The sequence below is a fragment of the Danio rerio genome, chromosome 4 (assembly GCF_049306965.1).
Source record: "Danio rerio strain Tuebingen ecotype United States chromosome 4, GRCz12tu, whole genome shotgun sequence".
NCBI lineage: Eukaryota > Metazoa > Chordata > Actinopteri > Cypriniformes > Danionidae > Danio > Danio rerio.
In genome coordinates, this window is record NC_133179.1 from 49,176,566 (window position 1) to 49,193,480 (window position 16,915).

General features: G+C 48.2%; 32 non-coding genes across 32 annotated transcripts; all 32 read left to right on the forward strand.

Annotated features, from left to right (window-relative positions):
* The first annotated feature begins 54 nt into the window (after positions 1–54).
* Positions 55–161, forward strand: LOC137494937 (U6 spliceosomal RNA). Its single transcript, XR_011014881.2, has one exon. It is a non-coding gene; the product is annotated as a U6 spliceosomal RNA (small nuclear RNA).
* A 420-nt stretch (positions 162–581) lies between these two features.
* Positions 582–688, forward strand: LOC137494993 (U6 spliceosomal RNA). Its single transcript, XR_011014937.2, has one exon. It is a non-coding gene; the product is annotated as a U6 spliceosomal RNA (small nuclear RNA).
* Positions 689–1,111: 423 nt separating this feature from the next.
* Positions 1,112–1,218, forward strand: LOC137494609 (U6 spliceosomal RNA). The gene has a single exon (XR_011014555.2). It is a non-coding gene; the product is annotated as a U6 spliceosomal RNA (small nuclear RNA).
* Positions 1,219–1,638: 420 nt separating this feature from the next.
* Positions 1,639–1,745, forward strand: LOC137494796 (U6 spliceosomal RNA). The gene has a single exon (XR_011014742.2). It is a non-coding gene; the product is annotated as a U6 spliceosomal RNA (small nuclear RNA).
* A 423-nt stretch (positions 1,746–2,168) lies between these two features.
* Positions 2,169–2,275, forward strand: LOC137494882 (U6 spliceosomal RNA). The gene has a single exon (XR_011014826.2). It is a non-coding gene; the product is annotated as a U6 spliceosomal RNA (small nuclear RNA).
* Positions 2,276–2,695: 420 nt separating this feature from the next.
* Positions 2,696–2,802, forward strand: LOC137494608 (U6 spliceosomal RNA). The gene has a single exon (XR_011014554.2). It is a non-coding gene; the product is annotated as a U6 spliceosomal RNA (small nuclear RNA).
* Positions 2,803–3,224: 422 nt separating this feature from the next.
* LOC137494607 (U6 spliceosomal RNA) lies at positions 3,225–3,331 on the forward strand. The gene has a single exon (XR_011014553.2). It is a non-coding gene; the product is annotated as a U6 spliceosomal RNA (small nuclear RNA).
* A 420-nt stretch (positions 3,332–3,751) lies between these two features.
* LOC137494606 (U6 spliceosomal RNA) lies at positions 3,752–3,858 on the forward strand. Its single transcript, XR_011014552.1, has one exon. It is a non-coding gene; the product is annotated as a U6 spliceosomal RNA (small nuclear RNA).
* Positions 3,859–4,281: 423 nt separating this feature from the next.
* On the forward strand, positions 4,282–4,388 carry LOC137494795 (U6 spliceosomal RNA). The gene has a single exon (XR_011014741.2). It is a non-coding gene; the product is annotated as a U6 spliceosomal RNA (small nuclear RNA).
* A 423-nt stretch (positions 4,389–4,811) lies between these two features.
* LOC137494605 (U6 spliceosomal RNA) lies at positions 4,812–4,918 on the forward strand. Its single transcript, XR_011014551.1, has one exon. It is a non-coding gene; the product is annotated as a U6 spliceosomal RNA (small nuclear RNA).
* Positions 4,919–5,338: 420 nt separating this feature from the next.
* Positions 5,339–5,445, forward strand: LOC137494999 (U6 spliceosomal RNA). Its single transcript, XR_011014943.2, has one exon. It is a non-coding gene; the product is annotated as a U6 spliceosomal RNA (small nuclear RNA).
* A 423-nt stretch (positions 5,446–5,868) lies between these two features.
* LOC137494982 (U6 spliceosomal RNA) lies at positions 5,869–5,975 on the forward strand. The gene has a single exon (XR_011014926.2). It is a non-coding gene; the product is annotated as a U6 spliceosomal RNA (small nuclear RNA).
* Positions 5,976–6,398: 423 nt separating this feature from the next.
* LOC137494604 (U6 spliceosomal RNA) lies at positions 6,399–6,505 on the forward strand. Its single transcript, XR_011014550.1, has one exon. It is a non-coding gene; the product is annotated as a U6 spliceosomal RNA (small nuclear RNA).
* A 423-nt stretch (positions 6,506–6,928) lies between these two features.
* Positions 6,929–7,035, forward strand: LOC137494603 (U6 spliceosomal RNA). Its single transcript, XR_011014549.2, has one exon. It is a non-coding gene; the product is annotated as a U6 spliceosomal RNA (small nuclear RNA).
* Positions 7,036–7,455: 420 nt separating this feature from the next.
* Positions 7,456–7,562, forward strand: LOC137494794 (U6 spliceosomal RNA). Its single transcript, XR_011014740.2, has one exon. It is a non-coding gene; the product is annotated as a U6 spliceosomal RNA (small nuclear RNA).
* A 420-nt stretch (positions 7,563–7,982) lies between these two features.
* LOC137494793 (U6 spliceosomal RNA) lies at positions 7,983–8,089 on the forward strand. Its single transcript, XR_011014739.1, has one exon. It is a non-coding gene; the product is annotated as a U6 spliceosomal RNA (small nuclear RNA).
* A 423-nt stretch (positions 8,090–8,512) lies between these two features.
* On the forward strand, positions 8,513–8,619 carry LOC137494791 (U6 spliceosomal RNA). The gene has a single exon (XR_011014737.2). It is a non-coding gene; the product is annotated as a U6 spliceosomal RNA (small nuclear RNA).
* Positions 8,620–9,039: 420 nt separating this feature from the next.
* Positions 9,040–9,146, forward strand: LOC137494936 (U6 spliceosomal RNA). The gene has a single exon (XR_011014880.2). It is a non-coding gene; the product is annotated as a U6 spliceosomal RNA (small nuclear RNA).
* Positions 9,147–9,569: 423 nt separating this feature from the next.
* On the forward strand, positions 9,570–9,676 carry LOC137494992 (U6 spliceosomal RNA). The gene has a single exon (XR_011014936.2). It is a non-coding gene; the product is annotated as a U6 spliceosomal RNA (small nuclear RNA).
* Positions 9,677–10,099: 423 nt separating this feature from the next.
* On the forward strand, positions 10,100–10,206 carry LOC137494601 (U6 spliceosomal RNA). The gene has a single exon (XR_011014547.1). It is a non-coding gene; the product is annotated as a U6 spliceosomal RNA (small nuclear RNA).
* Positions 10,207–10,626: 420 nt separating this feature from the next.
* LOC137494790 (U6 spliceosomal RNA) lies at positions 10,627–10,733 on the forward strand. The gene has a single exon (XR_011014736.1). It is a non-coding gene; the product is annotated as a U6 spliceosomal RNA (small nuclear RNA).
* A 422-nt stretch (positions 10,734–11,155) lies between these two features.
* On the forward strand, positions 11,156–11,262 carry LOC137494881 (U6 spliceosomal RNA). The gene has a single exon (XR_011014825.1). It is a non-coding gene; the product is annotated as a U6 spliceosomal RNA (small nuclear RNA).
* Positions 11,263–11,682: 420 nt separating this feature from the next.
* On the forward strand, positions 11,683–11,789 carry LOC137494600 (U6 spliceosomal RNA). Its single transcript, XR_011014546.1, has one exon. It is a non-coding gene; the product is annotated as a U6 spliceosomal RNA (small nuclear RNA).
* A 423-nt stretch (positions 11,790–12,212) lies between these two features.
* On the forward strand, positions 12,213–12,319 carry LOC137494599 (U6 spliceosomal RNA). Its single transcript, XR_011014545.1, has one exon. It is a non-coding gene; the product is annotated as a U6 spliceosomal RNA (small nuclear RNA).
* A 420-nt stretch (positions 12,320–12,739) lies between these two features.
* On the forward strand, positions 12,740–12,846 carry LOC137494598 (U6 spliceosomal RNA). Its single transcript, XR_011014544.1, has one exon. It is a non-coding gene; the product is annotated as a U6 spliceosomal RNA (small nuclear RNA).
* A 423-nt stretch (positions 12,847–13,269) lies between these two features.
* Positions 13,270–13,376, forward strand: LOC137494935 (U6 spliceosomal RNA). The gene has a single exon (XR_011014879.2). It is a non-coding gene; the product is annotated as a U6 spliceosomal RNA (small nuclear RNA).
* Positions 13,377–13,799: 423 nt separating this feature from the next.
* LOC137494981 (U6 spliceosomal RNA) lies at positions 13,800–13,906 on the forward strand. Its single transcript, XR_011014925.2, has one exon. It is a non-coding gene; the product is annotated as a U6 spliceosomal RNA (small nuclear RNA).
* Positions 13,907–14,329: 423 nt separating this feature from the next.
* LOC137494876 (U6 spliceosomal RNA) lies at positions 14,330–14,436 on the forward strand. The gene has a single exon (XR_011014820.2). It is a non-coding gene; the product is annotated as a U6 spliceosomal RNA (small nuclear RNA).
* Positions 14,437–14,859: 423 nt separating this feature from the next.
* On the forward strand, positions 14,860–14,966 carry LOC137494597 (U6 spliceosomal RNA). Its single transcript, XR_011014543.2, has one exon. It is a non-coding gene; the product is annotated as a U6 spliceosomal RNA (small nuclear RNA).
* A 423-nt stretch (positions 14,967–15,389) lies between these two features.
* Positions 15,390–15,496, forward strand: LOC137494949 (U6 spliceosomal RNA). Its single transcript, XR_011014893.2, has one exon. It is a non-coding gene; the product is annotated as a U6 spliceosomal RNA (small nuclear RNA).
* Positions 15,497–15,916: 420 nt separating this feature from the next.
* Positions 15,917–16,023, forward strand: LOC137494596 (U6 spliceosomal RNA). Its single transcript, XR_011014542.2, has one exon. It is a non-coding gene; the product is annotated as a U6 spliceosomal RNA (small nuclear RNA).
* A 423-nt stretch (positions 16,024–16,446) lies between these two features.
* LOC137494868 (U6 spliceosomal RNA) lies at positions 16,447–16,553 on the forward strand. The gene has a single exon (XR_011014812.2). It is a non-coding gene; the product is annotated as a U6 spliceosomal RNA (small nuclear RNA).
* Positions 16,554–16,915: the final 362 nt, after the last annotated feature.

The following is a 16,915-nucleotide window of genomic DNA, read 5'->3' on the forward strand; positions in this document are numbered from 1 at the left end:
GGAACATTGCTGGGACTCGAGGCGTACATATGCCCTGAGCCTGATCGCTGGTCTGTGCTTGCTACGGTGGCACATATACTAAAATTGGATCGATACAGAGAAGATTAGCATGGCCCCTGCGAAAGGATGACACGCAAATCCGTGAAGCGCTCCATATTGCTGTTTTAGTGCGTGGGTAAAAGTACAGAAATGAAAAAAGACAAAAGGCTTTTCACGATTCCAAATGGTGCATGAGGATGGGTTTAGCAAATCGTGGGAGGTGCTGCTGGGTCAACTGGAAAGTCTACATGCATGGTGAAAACGAATGTGGGATGCTTTGATCGTTTGTTTTGTTGTGCTAATGCACTTCCAAAGCCCTTGCTTTAGTGGGACTTTGCCATAGGCTATCCTGACACTCTAATTTCCCCCTGTCCATAAACTTGGTGACCTACTGCATCAATCAGTGTGCCTAGCACTGACAGGGCCAAAGCTCTGTAGTGCACGGCATACAAGTGGGAACATGGCTCTTCGGGTCCCACCACCTTGAAGGAACATTGCTGGGACTCGAGGCGTACATATGCCCTGAGCCTGACCGCTGGTCTGTGCTTGCTACGGTGGCACATATACTAAAATTGGATCGATACAGAGAAGATTAGCATGGCCCCTGCGAAAGGATGACACGCAAATCCGTGAAGCGCTCCATATTGCTGTTTTAGTGCGTGGGTAAAAGTACAGAAATGAAAAAAGACAAAAGGCTTTTCATGATTCCAAATGGTGCATGAGGATGGGTTTAGCAAATCGTGGGAGGTGCTGCTGGGTCAACTGGAAATTCTACATGCATGGTGAAAACGAATGTGGGATGCTTTGATCGTTTGCTTTGTTGTGCAACCAATGCACTTCCAAAGCCCTTGCTTTACTGGGACTTTGCCATAGGCTATCCTGACACTCTAATTTCCCCCTGTCCATAAACTTGGTGACCTACTGCATCAATCAGTGTGCCTAGCACTGACAGGGCCAAAGCTCTGTAGTGCACGGCATACAAGTGGGAATATGGCTCTCCAGGTCCCACCACCTTGGAGGAACATTGCTGGGACTCGAGGCGTACATATGCCCTGAGCCTGTCCACTCGTCCGTGCTCGCTACGGTGGCACATATACTAAAATTGGATCGATACAGAGAAGATTAGCATGGCCCCTGCGAAAGGATGACACGCAAATCCGTGAAGCGCTCCATAATGCTGTTTTAGTGCGTGGGTAAAAGTACAGAAATGAAAAAAGACAAAAGGCTTTTCACGATTCCAAATGGTGCATGAGGATGGGTTTAGCAAATCGTGGGAGGTGCTGCTGGGTCAACTGGAAAGTCTACATGCATGGTGAAAACGAATGTGGGATGCTTTGATCGTTTGTTTTGTTGTGCTAATGCACTTCCAAAGCCCTTGCTTTAGTGGGACTTTGCCATAGGCTATCCTGACACTCTAATTTCCCCCTGTCCATAAACTTGGTGACCTACTGCATCAATCAGTGTGCCTAGCACTGACAGGGCCAAAGCTCTGTAGTGCACGGCATACAAGTGGGAACATGGCTCTCCGGTTCCCACCACCCTGGAGGAACATTGCTGGGACTCGAGGCGTAAATATGCCCTGAGCCTGACCACTGGTCTGTGCTTGCTACGGTGGCACATATACTAAAATTGGATTGATACAGAGAAGATTAGCATGGCCCCTGCGAAAGGATGACACGCAAATCCGTGAAGTGCTCCATAATGCTGTTTTAGTGCGTGGGTAAAAGTACAGAAATGCAAAAAGACAAAAGGCTTTTCACGATTCCAAATGGTGCATGAGGATGAGTTTAGCAAATCGTGGGAGGTGCTGCTGGGTCAACTGGAAAGTCTACATGCATGGTGAAAACGAATGTGGGATGCTTTGATCGTTTGCTTTGTTGTGCAACCAATGCACTTCCAAAGCCCTTGCTTTACTGGGACTTTGCCATAGGCTATCCTGACACTCTAATTTCCCCCTGTCCATAAACTTGGTGACCTACTGCATCAATCAGTGTGCCTAGCACTGACAGGGCCAAAGCTCTGTAGTGCACGGCATACAAGTGGGAACATGGCTCTCCAGGTCCCACCACCTTGGAGGAACATTGCTGGGACTCGAGGCGTACATATGCCCTGAGCCTGACTGCTGATCTGTGCTCGCTACGGTGGCACATATACTAAAATTGGATCGATACAGAGAAGATTAGCATGGCCCCTGCGAAAGGATGACACGCAAATCCGTGAAGCGCTCCATATTGCTGTTTTAGTGCGTGGGTAAAAGTACAGAAATGCAAAAAGACAAAAGGCTTTTCACGATTCCAAATGGTGCATGAGGATGGGTTTAGCAAATCGTGGGAGGTGCTGCTGGGTCAACTGGAAAGTCTACATGCATGGTGAAAACGAATGTTGGATGCTTTGATCGTTTGTTTTGTTGTGATAATGCACTTCCAAAGCCCTTGCTTTAGTGGGACTTTGCCATAGGCTATCCTGACACTCTAATTTCCCCCTGTCCATAAACTTGGTGACCTACTGCATCAATCAGTGTGCCTAGCACTGACAGGGCCAAAGCTCTGTAGTGCACGGCATACAAGTGGGAACATGGCTCTTCGGGTCCCACCACCTTGAAGGAACATTGCTGGGACTCGAGGCGTACATATGCCCTGAGCCTGACCGCTGGTCTGTGCTTGCTACGGTGGCACATATACTAAAATTGGATCGATACAGAGAAGATTAGCATGGCCCCTGCGAAAGGATGACACGCAAATCCGTGAAGCGCTCCATATTGCTGTTTTAGTGCGTGGGTAAAAGTACAGAAATAAAAAAAGACAAAAGGCTTTTCACGATTCCAAATGGTGCATGAGGATGGGTTTAGCAAATCGTGGGAGGTGCTGCTGGGTCAACTGGAAAGTCTACATGCATGGTGAAAACGAATGTGAGATGCTTTGATCGTTTGCTTTGTTGTGCAACCAATGCACTTCCAAAGCCCTTGCTTTACTGGGACTTTGCCATAGGCTATCCTGACACTCTAATTTCCCCCGTCCATAAACTTGGTGACCTACTGCATCAATCAGTGTGCCTAGCACTGACAGGGCCAAAGCTCTGTAGTGCACGGCATACAAGTGGGAACATGGCTCTCCAGGTCCCACCACCTTGGAGGAACATTGCTGGGACTCGAGGCGTACATATGCCCTGAGCCTGTCTACTCGTCCGTGCTCGCTACGGTGGCACATATACTAAAATTGGATCGATACAGAGAAGATTAGCATGGCCCCTGCGAAAGGATGACACGCAAATCCATGAAGCGCTCCATATTGCTGATTTAGTGCGTGGGTAAAAGTACAGAAATGCAAAAAGACAAAAGGCTTTTCACGATTCCAAATGGTGCATGAGGATGGGTTTAGCAAATCGTGGGAGGTGCTGCTGGGTCAACTGGAAAGTCTACATGCATGGTGAAAACGAATGTGGGATGCTTTGATCGTTTGTTTTGTTGTGCTAATGCACTTCCAAAGCCCTTGCTTTAGTGGGACTTTGCCATAGGCTATCCTGACACTCTAATTTCCCCCTGTCCATAAACTTGGTGACCTACTGCATCAATCAGTGTGCCTAGCACTGACAGGGCCAAAGCTCTGTAGTGCACGGCATACAAGTGGGAACATGGCTCTCCAGGTCCCACCACCTTGGAGGAACATTGCTGGGACTCGAGGCGTACATATGCCCTGAGCCTGTCCACTCGTCCGTGCTCGCTACGGTGGCACATATACTAAAATTGGATCGATACAGAGAAGATTAGCATGGCCCCTGCGAAAGGATGACACGCAAATCCGTGAAGCGCTCCATATTGCTGATTTAGTGCGTGGGTAAAAGTACAGAAATGCAAAAAGACAAAAGGCTTTTCACGATTCCAAATGGTGCATGAGGATGGGTTTAGCAAATCGTGGGAGGTGCTGCTGGGTCAACTGGAAAGTCTACATGCATGGTGAAAACGAATGTGGGATGCTTTGATCATTTGTTTTGTTGTGCAACCAATGCACTTTCAAAGCCCTTGCTTTACTGGGACTTTGCCATAGGCTATCCTGACACTCTAATTTCCCCCTGTCCATAAACTTGGTGACCTACTGCATCAATCAGTGTGCCTAGCACTGACAGGGCCAAAGCTCTGTAGTGCACGGCATACAAGTGGGAACATGGCTCTCCAGGTCCCACCACCTTGGAGGAACATTGCTGGGACTCGAGGCGTACATATGCCCTGAGCCTGTCCACTCGTCCGTGCTCGCTACGGTGGCACATATACTAAAATTGGATCGATACAGAGAAGATTAGCATGGCCCCTGCGAAAGGATGACACGCAAATCCGTGAAGCGCTCCATATTGCTGTTTTAGTGCGTGGGTAAAAGTACAGAAATGCAAAAAGACAAAAGGCTTTTCACGATTCCAAATGGTGCATGAGGATGGGTTTAGCAAATCGTGGGAGGTGCTGCTCGGTCAACTGGAAAGTCTACATGCATGGTGAAAACGAATGTGGTATGCTTTGATCATTTGTTTTGTTGTGCAACCAATGCACTTCCAAAGCCCTTGCTTTACTGGGACTTTGCCATAGGCTATCCTGACACTCTAATTTCCCCCTGTCCATAAACTTGGTGACCTACTGCATCAATCAGTGTGCCTAGCACTGACAGGGCCAAAGCTCTGTAGTGCACGGCATACAAGTGGGAACATGGCTCTCCAGGTCCCACCACCTTGGAGGAACATTGCTGGGACTCGAGGCGTACATATGCCCTGAGCCTGACTGCTGATCTGTGCTCGCTACGGTGGCACATATACTAAAATTGGATCGATACAGAGAAGATTAGCATGGCCCCTGCGAAAGGATGACACGCAAATCCGTGAAGCGCTCCATATTGCTGTTTTAGTGCGTGGGTAAAAGTACAGAAATGCAAAAAGACAAAAGGCTTTTCACGATTCCAAATGGTGCATGAGGATGGGTTTAGCAAATCGTGGGAGGTGCTGCTGGGTCAACTGGAAAGTCTACATGCATGGTGAAAACGAATGTTGGATGCTTTGATCGTTTGTTTTGTTGTGATAATGCACTTCCAAAGCCCTTGCTTTAGTGGGACTTTGCCATAGGCTATCCTGACACTCTAATTTCCCCCTGTCCATAAACTTGGTGACCTACTGCATCAATCAGTGTGCCTAGCACTGACAGGGCCAAAGCTCTGTAGTGCACGGCATACAAGTGGGAACATGGCTCTTCGGGTCCCACCACCTTGAAGGAACATTGCTGGGACTCGAGGCGTACATATGCCCTGAGCCTGATCGCTGGTCTGTGCTTGCTACGGTGGCACATATACTAAAATTGGATCGATACAGAGAAGATTAGCATGGCCCCTGCGAAAGGATGACACGCAAATCCGTGAAGCGCTCCATATTGCTGTTTTAGTGCGTGGGTAAAAGTACAGAAATGAAAAAAGACAAAAGGCTTTTCACGATTCCAAATGGTGCATGAGGATGGGTTTAGCAAATCGTGGGAGGTGCTGCTGGGTCAACTGGAAAGTCTACATGCATGGTGAAAACGAATGTGAGATGCTTTGATCGTTTGCTTTGTTGTGCAACCAATGCACTTCCAAAGCCCTTGCTTTACTGGGACTTTGCCATAGGCTATCCTGACACTCTAATTTCCCCCCGTCCATAAACTTGGTGACCTACTGCATCAATCAGTGTGCCTAGCACTGACAGGGCCAAAGCTCTGTAGTGCACGGCATACAAGTGGGAACATGGCTCTCCAGGTCCCACCACCTTGGAGGAACATTGCTGGGACTCGAGGCGTACATATGCCCTGAGCCTGTCTACTCGTCCGTGCTCGCTACGGTGGCACATATACTAAAATTGGATCGATACAGAGAAGATTAGCATGGCCCCTGCGAAAGGATGACACGCAAATCCGTGAAGCGCTCCATAATGCTGTTTTAGTGCGTGGGTAAAAGTACAGAAATGAAAAAAGACAAAAGGCTTTTCACGATTCCAAATGGTGCATGAGGATGAGTTTAGCAAATCGTGGGAGGTGCTGCTGGGTCAACTGGAAAGTCTACATGCATGGTGAAAACGAATGTGGGATGCTTTGATCGTTTGCTTTGTTGTGCAACCAATGCACTTCCAAAGCCCTTGCTTTACTGGGACTTTGCCATAGGCTATCCTGACACTCTAATTTCCCCCTGTCCATAAACTTGGTGACCTACTGCATCAATCAGTGTGCCTAGCACTGACAGGGCCAAAGCTCTGTAGTGCACGGCATACAAGTGGGAACATGGCTCTCCAGGTCCCACCACCTTGGAGGAACATTGCTGGGACTCGAGGCGTACATATGCCCTGAGCCTGACTGCTGATCCGTGCTCGCTACGGTGGCACATATACTAAAATTGGATCGATACAGAGAAGATTAGCATGGCCCCTGCGAAAGGATGACACGCAAATCCGTGAAGCGCTCCATATTGCTGTTTTAGTGCGTGGGTAAAAGTACAGAAATGCAAAAAGACAAAAGGCTTTTCACGATTCCAAATGGTGCATGAGGATGGGTTTAGCAAATCGTGGGAGGTGCTGCTCGGTCAACTGGAAAGTCTACATGCATGGTGAAAACGAATGTGGTATGCTTTGATCATTTGTTTTGTTGTGCAACCAATGCACTTCCAAAGCCCTTGCTTTACTGGGACTTTGCCATAGGCTATCCTGACACTCTAATTTCCCCCTGTCCATAAACTTGGTGACCTACTGCATCAATCAGTGTGCCTAGCACTGACAGGGCCAAAGCTCTGTAGTGCACGGCATACAAGTGGGAACATGGCTCTCCAGGTCCCACCACCTTCGTGGAACATTGCTGGGACTCGAGGCGTACATATGCCCTGAGCCTGACTGCTGATCTGTGCTCGCTACGGTGGCACATATACTAAAATTGGATCGATACAGAGAAGATTAGCATGGCCCCTGCGAAAGGATGACACGCAAATCCGTGAAGCGATCCATATTGCTGTTTTAGTGCGTGGGTAAAAGTACAGAAATGCAAAAAGACAAAAGGCTTTTCACGATTCCAAATGGTGCATGAGGATGGGTTTAGCAAATCGTGGGAGGTGCTGCTGGGTCAACTGGAAAGTCTACATGCATGGTGAAAACGAATGTTGGATGCTTTGATCGTTTGTTTTGTTGTGATAATGCACTTCCAAAGCCCTTGCTTTAGTGGGACTTTGCCATAGGCTATCCTGACACTCTAATTTCCCCCTGTCCATAAACTTGGTGACCTACTGCATCAATCAGTGTGCCTAGCACTGACAGGGCCAAAGCTCTGTAGTGCACGGCATACAAGTGGGAACATGGCTCTTCGGGTCCCACCACCTTGAAGGAACATTGCTGGGACTCGAGGCGTACATATGCCCTGAGCCTGACCGCTGGTCTGTGCTCGCTACGGTGGCACATATACTAAAATTGGATCGATACAGAGAAGATTAGCATGGCCCCTGCGAAAGGATGACACGCAAATCCGTGAAGCGCTCCATATTGCTGTTTTAGTGCGTGGGTAAAAGTACAGAAATGAAAAAAGACAAAAGGCTTTTCACGATTCCAAATGGTGCATGAGGATGGGTTTAGCAAATCGTGGGAGGTGCTGCTGGGTCAACTGGAAAGTCTACATGCATGGTGAAAACGAATGTGGGATGCTTTGATCGTTTGTTTTGTTGTGCTAATGCACTTCCAAAGCCCTTGCTTTAGTGGGACTTTGCCATAGGCTATCCTGACACTCTAATTTCCCCCTGTCCATAAACTTGGTGACCTACTGCATCAATCAGTGTGCCTAGCACTGACAGGGCCAAAGCTCTGTAGTGCACGGCATACAAGTGGGAACATGGCTCTTCGGGTCCCACCACCTTGAAGGAACATTGCTGGGACTCGAGGCGTACATATGCCCTGAGCCTGACCGCTGGTCTGTGCTTGCTACGGTGGCACATATACTAAAATTGGATCGATACAGAGAAGATTAGCATGGCCCCTGCGAAAGGATGACACGCAAATCCGTGAAGCGCTCCATATTGCTGTTTTAGTGCGTGGGTAAAAGTACAGAAATGAAAAAAGACAAAAGGCTTTTCATGATTCCAAATGGTGCATGAGGATGGGTTTAGCAAATCGTGGGAGGTGCTGCTGGGTCAACTGGAAATTCTACATGCATGGTGAAAACGAATGTGGGATGCTTTGATCGTTTGCTTTGTTGTGCAACCAATGCACTTCCAAAGCCCTTGCTTTACTGGGACTTTGCCATAGGCTATCCTGACACTCTAATTTCCCCCTGTCCATAAACTTGGTGACCTACTGCATCAATCAGTGTGCCTAGCACTGACAGGGCCAAAGCTCTGTAGTGCACGGCATACAAGTGGGAATATGGCTCTCCAGGTCCCACCACCTTGGAGGAACATTGCTGGGACTCGAGGCGTACATATGCCCTGAGCCTGTCCACTCGTCCGTGCTCGCTACGGTGGCACATATACTAAAATTGGATCGATACAGAGAAGATTAGCATGGCCCCTGCGAAAGGATGACACGCAAATCCGTGAAGCGCTCCATAATGCTGTTTTAGTGCGTGGGTAAAAGTACAGAAATGAAAAAAGACAAAAGGCTTTTCACGATTCCAAATGGTGCATGAGGATGGGTTTAGCAAATCGTGGGAGGTGCTGCTGGGTCAACTGGAAAGTCTACATGCATGGTGAAAACGAATGTGGGATGCTTTGATCGTTTGTTTTGTTGTGCTAATGCACTTCCAAAGCCCTTGCTTTAGTGGGACTTTGCCATAGGCTATCCTGACACTCTAATTTCCCCCTGTCCATAAACTTGGTGACCTACTGCATCAATCAGTGTGCCTAGCACTGACAGGGCCAAAGCTCTGTAGTGCACGGCATACAAGTGGGAACATGGCTCTCCGGTTCCCACCACCCTGGAGGAACATTGCTGGGACTCGAGGCGTAAATATGCCCTGAGCCTGACCACTGGTCTGTGCTTGCTACGGTGGCACATATACTAAAATTGGATTGATACAGAGAAGATTAGCATGGCCCCTGCGAAAGGATGACACGCAAATCCGTGAAGTGCTCCATAATGCTGTTTTAGTGCGTGGGTAAAAGTACAGAAATGCAAAAAGACAAAAGGCTTTTCACGATTCCAAATGGTGCATGAGGATGAGTTTAGCAAATCGTGGGAGGTGCTGCTGGGTCAACTGGAAAGTCTACATGCATGGTGAAAACGAATGTGGGATGCTTTGATCGTTTGCTTTGTTGTGCAACCAATGCACTTCCAAAGCCCTTGCTTTACTGGGACTTTGCCATAGGCTATCCTGACACTCTAATTTCCCCCTGTCCATAAACTTGGTGACCTACTGCATCAATCAGTGTGCCTAGCACTGACAGGGCCAAAGCTCTGTAGTGCACGGCATACAAGTGGGAACATGGCTCTCCAGGTCCCACCACCTTGGAGGAACATTGCTGGGACTCGAGGCGTACATATGCCCTGAGCCTGTCCACTCGTCCGTGCTCGCTACGGTGGCACATATACTAAAATTGGATCGATACAGAGAAGATTAGCATGGCCCCTGCGAAAGGATGACACGCAAATCCGTGAAGCGCTCCATATTGCTGTTTTAGTGCGTGGGTAAAAGTACAGAAATGCAAAAAGACAAAAGGCTTTTCACGATTCCAAATGGTGCATGAGGATGGGTTTAGCAAATCGTGGGAGGTGCTGCTCGGTCAACTGGAAAGTCTACATGCATGGTGAAAACGAATGTGGTATGCTTTGATCATTTGTTTTGTTGTGCAACCAATGCACTTCCAAAGCCCTTGCTTTACTGGGACTTTGCCATAGGCTATCCTGACACTCTAATTTCCCCCTGTCCATAAACTTGGTGACCTACTGCATCAATCAGTGTGCCTAGCACTGACAGGGCCAAAGCTCTGTAGTGCACGGCATACAAGTGGGAACATGGCTCTCCAGGTCCCACCACCTTGGAGGAACATTGCTGGGACTCGAGGCGTACATATGCCCTGAGCCTGACTGCTGATCTGTGCTCGCTACGGTGGCACATATACTAAAATTGGATCGATACAGAGAAGATTAGCATGGCCCCTGCGAAAGGATGACACGCAAATCCGTGAAGCGCTCCATATTGCTGTTTTAGTGCGTGGGTAAAAGTACAGAAATGCAAAAAGACAAAAGGCTTTTCACGATTCCAAATGGTGCATGAGGATGGGTTTAGCAAATCGTGGGAGGTGCTGCTGGGTCAACTGGAAAGTCTACATGCATGGTGAAAACGAATGTTGGATGCTTTGATCGTTTGTTTTGTTGTGATAATGCACTTCCAAAGCCCTTGCTTTAGTGGGACTTTGCCATAGGCTATCCTGACACTCTAATTTCCCCCTGTCCATAAACTTGGTGACCTACTGCATCAATCAGTGTGCCTAGCACTGACAGGGCCAAAGCTCTGTAGTGCACGGCATACAAGTGGGAACATGGCTCTTCGGGTCCCACCACCTTGAAGGAACATTGCTGGGACTCGAGGCGTACATATGCCCTGAGCCTGACCGCTGGTCTGTGCTTGCTACGGTGGCACATATACTAAAATTGGATCGATACAGAGAAGATTAGCATGGCCCCTGCGAAAGGATGACACGCAAATCCGTGAAGCGCTCCATATTGCTGTTTTAGTGCGTGGGTAAAAGTACAGAAATAAAAAAAGACAAAAGGCTTTTCACGATTCCAAATGGTGCATGAGGATGGGTTTAGCAAATCGTGGGAGGTGCTGCTGGGTCAACTGGAAAGTCTACATGCATGGTGAAAACGAATGTGAGATGCTTTGATCGTTTGCTTTGTTGTGCAACCAATGCACTTCCAAAGCCCTTGCTTTACTGGGACTTTGCCATAGGCTATCCTGACACTCTAATTTCCCCCGTCCATAAACTTGGTGACCTACTGCATCAATCAGTGTGCCTAGCACTGACAGGGCCAAAGCTCTGTAGTGCACGGCATACAAGTGGGAACATGGCTCTCCAGGTCCCACCACCTTGGAGGAACATTGCTGGGACTCGAGGCGTACATATGCCCTGAGCCTGTCTACTCGTCCGTGCTCGCTACGGTGGCACATATACTAAAATTGGATCGATACAGAGAAGATTAGCATGGCCCCTGCGAAAGGATGACACGCAAATCCATGAAGCGCTCCATATTGCTGATTTAGTGCGTGGGTAAAAGTACAGAAATGCAAAAAGACAAAAGGCTTTTCACGATTCCAAATGGTGCATGAGGATGGGTTTAGCAAATCGTGGGAGGTGCTGCTGGGTCAACTGGAAAGTCTACATGCATGGTGAAAACGAATGTGGGATGCTTTGATCGTTTGTTTTGTTGTGCTAATGCACTTCCAAAGCCCTTGCTTTAGTGGGACTTTGCCATAGGCTATCCTGACACTCTAATTTCCCCCTGTCCATAAACTTGGTGACCTACTGCATCAATCAGTGTGCCTAGCACTGACAGGGCCAAAGCTCTGTAGTGCACGGCATACAAGTGGGAACATGGCTCTCCAGGTCCCACCACCTTGGAGGAACATTGCTGGGACTCGAGGCGTACATATGCCCTGAGCCTGTCCACTCGTCCGTGCTCGCTACGGTGGCACATATACTAAAATTGGATCGATACAGAGAAGATTAGCATGGCCCCTGCGAAAGGATGACACGCAAATCCGTGAAGCGCTCCATATTGCTGATTTAGTGCGTGGGTAAAAGTACAGAAATGCAAAAAGACAAAAGGCTTTTCACGATTCCAAATGGTGCATGAGGATGGGTTTAGCAAATCGTGGGAGGTGCTGCTGGGTCAACTGGAAAGTCTACATGCATGGTGAAAACGAATGTGGGATGCTTTGATCATTTGTTTTGTTGTGCAACCAATGCACTTTCAAAGCCCTTGCTTTACTGGGACTTTGCCATAGGCTATCCTGACACTCTAATTTCCCCCTGTCCATAAACTTGGTGACCTACTGCATCAATCAGTGTGCCTAGCACTGACAGGGCCAAAGCTCTGTAGTGCACGGCATACAAGTGGGAACATGGCTCTCCAGGTCCCACCACCTTGGAGGAACATTGCTGGGACTCGAGGCGTACATATGCCCTGAGCCTGACTGCTGATCTGTGCTCGCTACGGTGGCACATATACTAAAATTGGATCGATACAGAGAAGATTAGCATGGCCCCTGCGAAAGGATGACACGCAAATCCGTGAAGCGCTCCATATTGCTGTTTTAGTGCGTGGGTAAAAGTACAGAAATGAAAAAAGACAAAAGGCTTTTCACGATTCCAAATGGTGCATGAGGATGGGTTTAGCAAATCGTGGGAGGTGCTGCTGGGTCAACTGGAAAGTCTACATGCATGGTGAAAACGAATGTGGGATGCTTTGATCGTTTGTTTTGTTGTGCTAATGCACTTCCAAAGCCCTTGCTTTAGTGGGACTTTGCCATAGGCTATCCTGACACTCTAATTTCCCCCTGTCCATAAACTTGGTGACCTACTGCATCAATCAGTGTGCCTAGCACTGACAGGGCCAAAGCTCTGTAGTGCACGGCATACAAGTGGGAACATGGCTCTCCAGGTCCCACCACCTTGGAGGAACATTGCTGGGACTCGAGGCGTACATATGCCCTGAGCCTGTCCACTCGTCCGTGCTCGCTACGGTGGCACATATACTAAAATTGGATCGATACAGAGAAGATTAGCATGGCCCCTGCGAAAGGATGACACGCAAATCCGTGAAGCGCTCCATATTGCTGTTTTAGTGCGTGGGTAAAAGTACAGAAATGCAAAAAGACAAAAGGCTTTTCACGATTCCAAATGGTGCATGAGGATGGGTTTAGCAAATCGTGGGAGGTGCTGCTGGGTCAACTGGAAAGTCTACATGCATGGTGAAAACGAATGTGGGATGCTTTGATCATTTGTTTTGTTGTGCAACCAATGCACTTTCAAAGCCCTTGCTTTACTGGGACTTTGCCATAGGCTATCCTGACACTCTAATTTCCCCCTGTCCATAAACTTGGTGACCTACTGCATCAATCAGTGTGCCTAGCACTGACAGGGCCAAAGCTCTGTAGTGCACGGCATACAAGTGGGAACATGGCTCTTCGGGTCCCACCACCTTGAAGGAACATTGCTGGGACTCGAGGCGTACATATGCCCTGAGCCTGACCGCTGGTCTGTGCTTGCTACGGTGGCACATATACTAAAATTGGATCGATACAGAGAAGATTAGCATGGCCCCTGCGAAAGGATGACACGCAAATCCGTGAAGCGCTCCATATTGCTGTTTTAGTGCGTGGGTAAAAGTACAGAAATGAAAAAAGACAAAAGGCTTTTCATGATTCCAAATGGTGCATGAGGATGGGTTTAGCAAATCGTGGGAGGTGCTGCTGGGTCAACTGGAAATTCTACATGCATGGTGAAAACGAATGTGGGATGCTTTGATCGTTTGCTTTGTTGTGCAACCAATGCACTTCCAAAGCCCTTGCTTTACTGGGACTTTGCCATAGGCTATCCTGACACTCTAATTTCCCCCTGTCCATAAACTTGGTGACCTACTGCATCAATCAGTGTGCCTAGCACTGACAGGGCCAAAGCTCTGTAGTGCACGGCATACAAGTGGGAATATGGCTCTCCAGGTCCCACCACCTTGGAGGAACATTGCTGGGACTCGAGGCGTACATATGCCCTGAGCCTGTCCACTCGTCCGTGCTCGCTACGGTGGCACATATACTAAAATTGGATCGATACAGAGAAGATTAGCATGGCCCCTGCGAAAGGATGACACGCAAATCCGTGAAGCGCTCCATAATGCTGTTTTAGTGCGTGGGTAAAAGTACAGAAATGAAAAAAGACAAAAGGCTTTTCACGATTCCAAATGGTGCATGAGGATGGGTTTAGCAAATCGTGGGAGGTGCTGCTGGGTCAACTGGAAAGTCTACATGCATGGTGAAAACGAATGTGGGATGCTTTGATCGTTTGCTTTGTTGTGCAACCAATGCACTTCCAAAGCCCTTGCTTTACTGGGACTTTGCCATAGGCTATCCTGACACTCTAATTTCCCCCTGTCCATAAACTTGGTGACCTACTGCATCAATCAGTGTGCCTAGCACTGACAGGGCCAAAGCTCTGTAGTGCACGGCATACAAGTGGGAACATGGCTCTCCGGTTCCCACCACCCTGGAGGAACATTGCTGGGACTCGAGGCGTAAATATGCACTGAGCCTGACCACTGGTCTGTGCTCGCTACGGTGGCACATATACTAAAATTGGATTGATACAGAGAAGATTAGCATGGCCCCTGCGAAAGGATGACACGCAAATCCGTGAAGTGCTCCATAATGCTGTTTTAGTGCGTGGGTAAAAGTACAGAAATGCAAAAAGACAAAAGGCTTTTCACGATTCCAAATGGTGCATGAGGATGAGTTTAGCAAATCGTGGGAGGTGCTGCTGGGTCAACTGGAAAGTCTACATGCATGGTGAAAACGAATGTGGGATGCTTTGATCGTTTGCTTTGTTGTGCAACCAATGCACTTCCAAAGCCCTTGCTTTACTGGGACTTTGCCATAGGCTATCCTGACACTCTAATTTCCCCCTGTCCATAAACTTGGTGACCTACTGCATCAATCAGTGTGCCTAGCACTGACAGGGCCAAAGCTCTGTAGTGCACGGCATACAAGTGGGAACATGGCTCTCCAGGTCCCACCACCTTGGAGGAACATTGCTGGGACTCGAGGCGTACATATGCCCTGAGCCTGTCCACTCGTCCGTGCTCGCTACGGTGGCACATATACTAAAATTGGATCGATACAGAGAAGATTAGCATGGCCCCTGCGAAAGGATGACACACAAATCCGTGAAGCGCTCCATATTGCTGTTTTAGTGCGTGGGTAAAAGTACAGAAATGCAAAAAGACAAAAGGCTTTTCACGATTCCAAATGGTGCATGAGGATGGGTTTAGCAAATCGTGGGAGGTGCTGCTCGGTCAACTGGAAAGTCTACATGCATGGTGAAAACGAATGTGGTATGCTTTGATCATTTGTTTTGTTGTGCAACCAATGCACTTCCAAAGCCCTTGCTTTACTGGGACTTTGCCATAGGCTATCCTGACACTCTAATTTCCCCCTGTCCATAAACTTGGTGACCTACTGCATCAATCAGTGTGCCTAGCACTGACAGGGCCAAAGCTCTGTAGTGCACGGCATACAAGTGGGAACATGGCTCTCCAGGTCCCACCACCTTGGAGGAACATTGCTGGGACTCGAGGCGTACATATGCCCTGAGCCTGACTGCTGATCTGTGCTCGCTACGGTGGCACATATACTAAAATTGGATCGATACAGAGAAGATTAGCATGGCCCCTGCGAAAGGATGACACGCAAATCCGTGAAGCGCTCCATATTGCTGTTTTAGTGCGTGGGTAAAAGTACAGAAATGCAAAAAGACAAAAGGCTTTTCACGATTCCAAATGGTGCATGAGGATGGGTTTAGCAAATCGTGGGAGGTGCTGCTGGGTCAACTGGAAAGTCTACATGCATGGTGAAAACGAATGTTGGATGCTTTGATCGTTTGTTTTGTTGTGATAATGCACTTCCAAAGCCCTTGCTTTAGTGGGACTTTGCCATAGGCTATCCTGACACTCTAATTTCCCCCTGTCCATAAACTTGGTGACCTACTGCATCAATCAGTGTGCCTAGCACTGACAGGGCCAAAGCTCTGTAGTGCATGGCATACAAGTGGGAACATGGCTCTTCGGGTCCCACCACCTTGAAGGAACATTGCTGGGACTCGAGGCGTACATATGCCCTGAGCCTGACCGCTGGTCTGTGCTTGCTACGGTGGCACATATACTAAAATTGGATCGATACAGAGAAGATTAGCATGGCCCCTGCGAAAGGATGACACGCAAATCCGTGAAGCGCTCCATATTGCTGTTTTAGTGCGTGGGTAAAAGTACAGAAATGAAAAAAGACAAAAGGCTTTTCACGATTCCAAATGGTGCATGAGGATGGGTTTAGCAAATCGTGGGAGGTGCTGCTGGGTCAACTGGAAAGTCTACATGCATGGTGAAAACGAATGTGGGATGCTTTGATCATTTGTTTTGTTGTGCAACCAATGCACTTTCAAAGCCCTTGCTTTACTGGGACTTTGCCACAGGCTATCCTGACACTCTAATTTCCCCCTGTCCATAAACTTGGTGACCTACTGCATCAATCAGTGTGCCTAGCACTGACAGGGCCAAAGCTCTGTAGTGCACGGCATACAAGTCGGAACATGGCTCTCCAGGTCCCACCACCTTGGAGGAACATTGCTGGGACTCGAGGCGTACATATGCCCTGAGCCTGACTGCTGATCTGTGCTCGCTACGGTGGCACATATACTAAAATTGGATCGATACAGAGAAGATTAGCATGGCCCCTGCGAAAGGATGACACGCAAATCCGTGAAGCGCTCCATATTGCTGTTTTAGTGCGTGGGTAAAAGTACAGAAATGAAAAAAGACAAAAGGCTTTTCACGATTCCAAATGGTGCATGAGGATGGGTTTAGCAAATCGTGGGAGGTGCTGCTGGGTCAACTGGAAAGTCTACATGCATGGTGAAAACGAATGTGGGATGCTTTGATCGTTTGTTTTGTTGTGCTAATGCACTTCCAAAGCCCTTGCTTTAGTGGGACTTTGCCATAGGCTATCCTGACACTCTAATTTCCCCCTGTCCATAAACTTGGTGACCTACTGCATCAATCAGTGTGCCTAGCACTGACAGGGCCAAAGCTCTGTAGTGCACGGCATACAAGTGGGAACATGGCTCTCCAGGTCCCACCACCT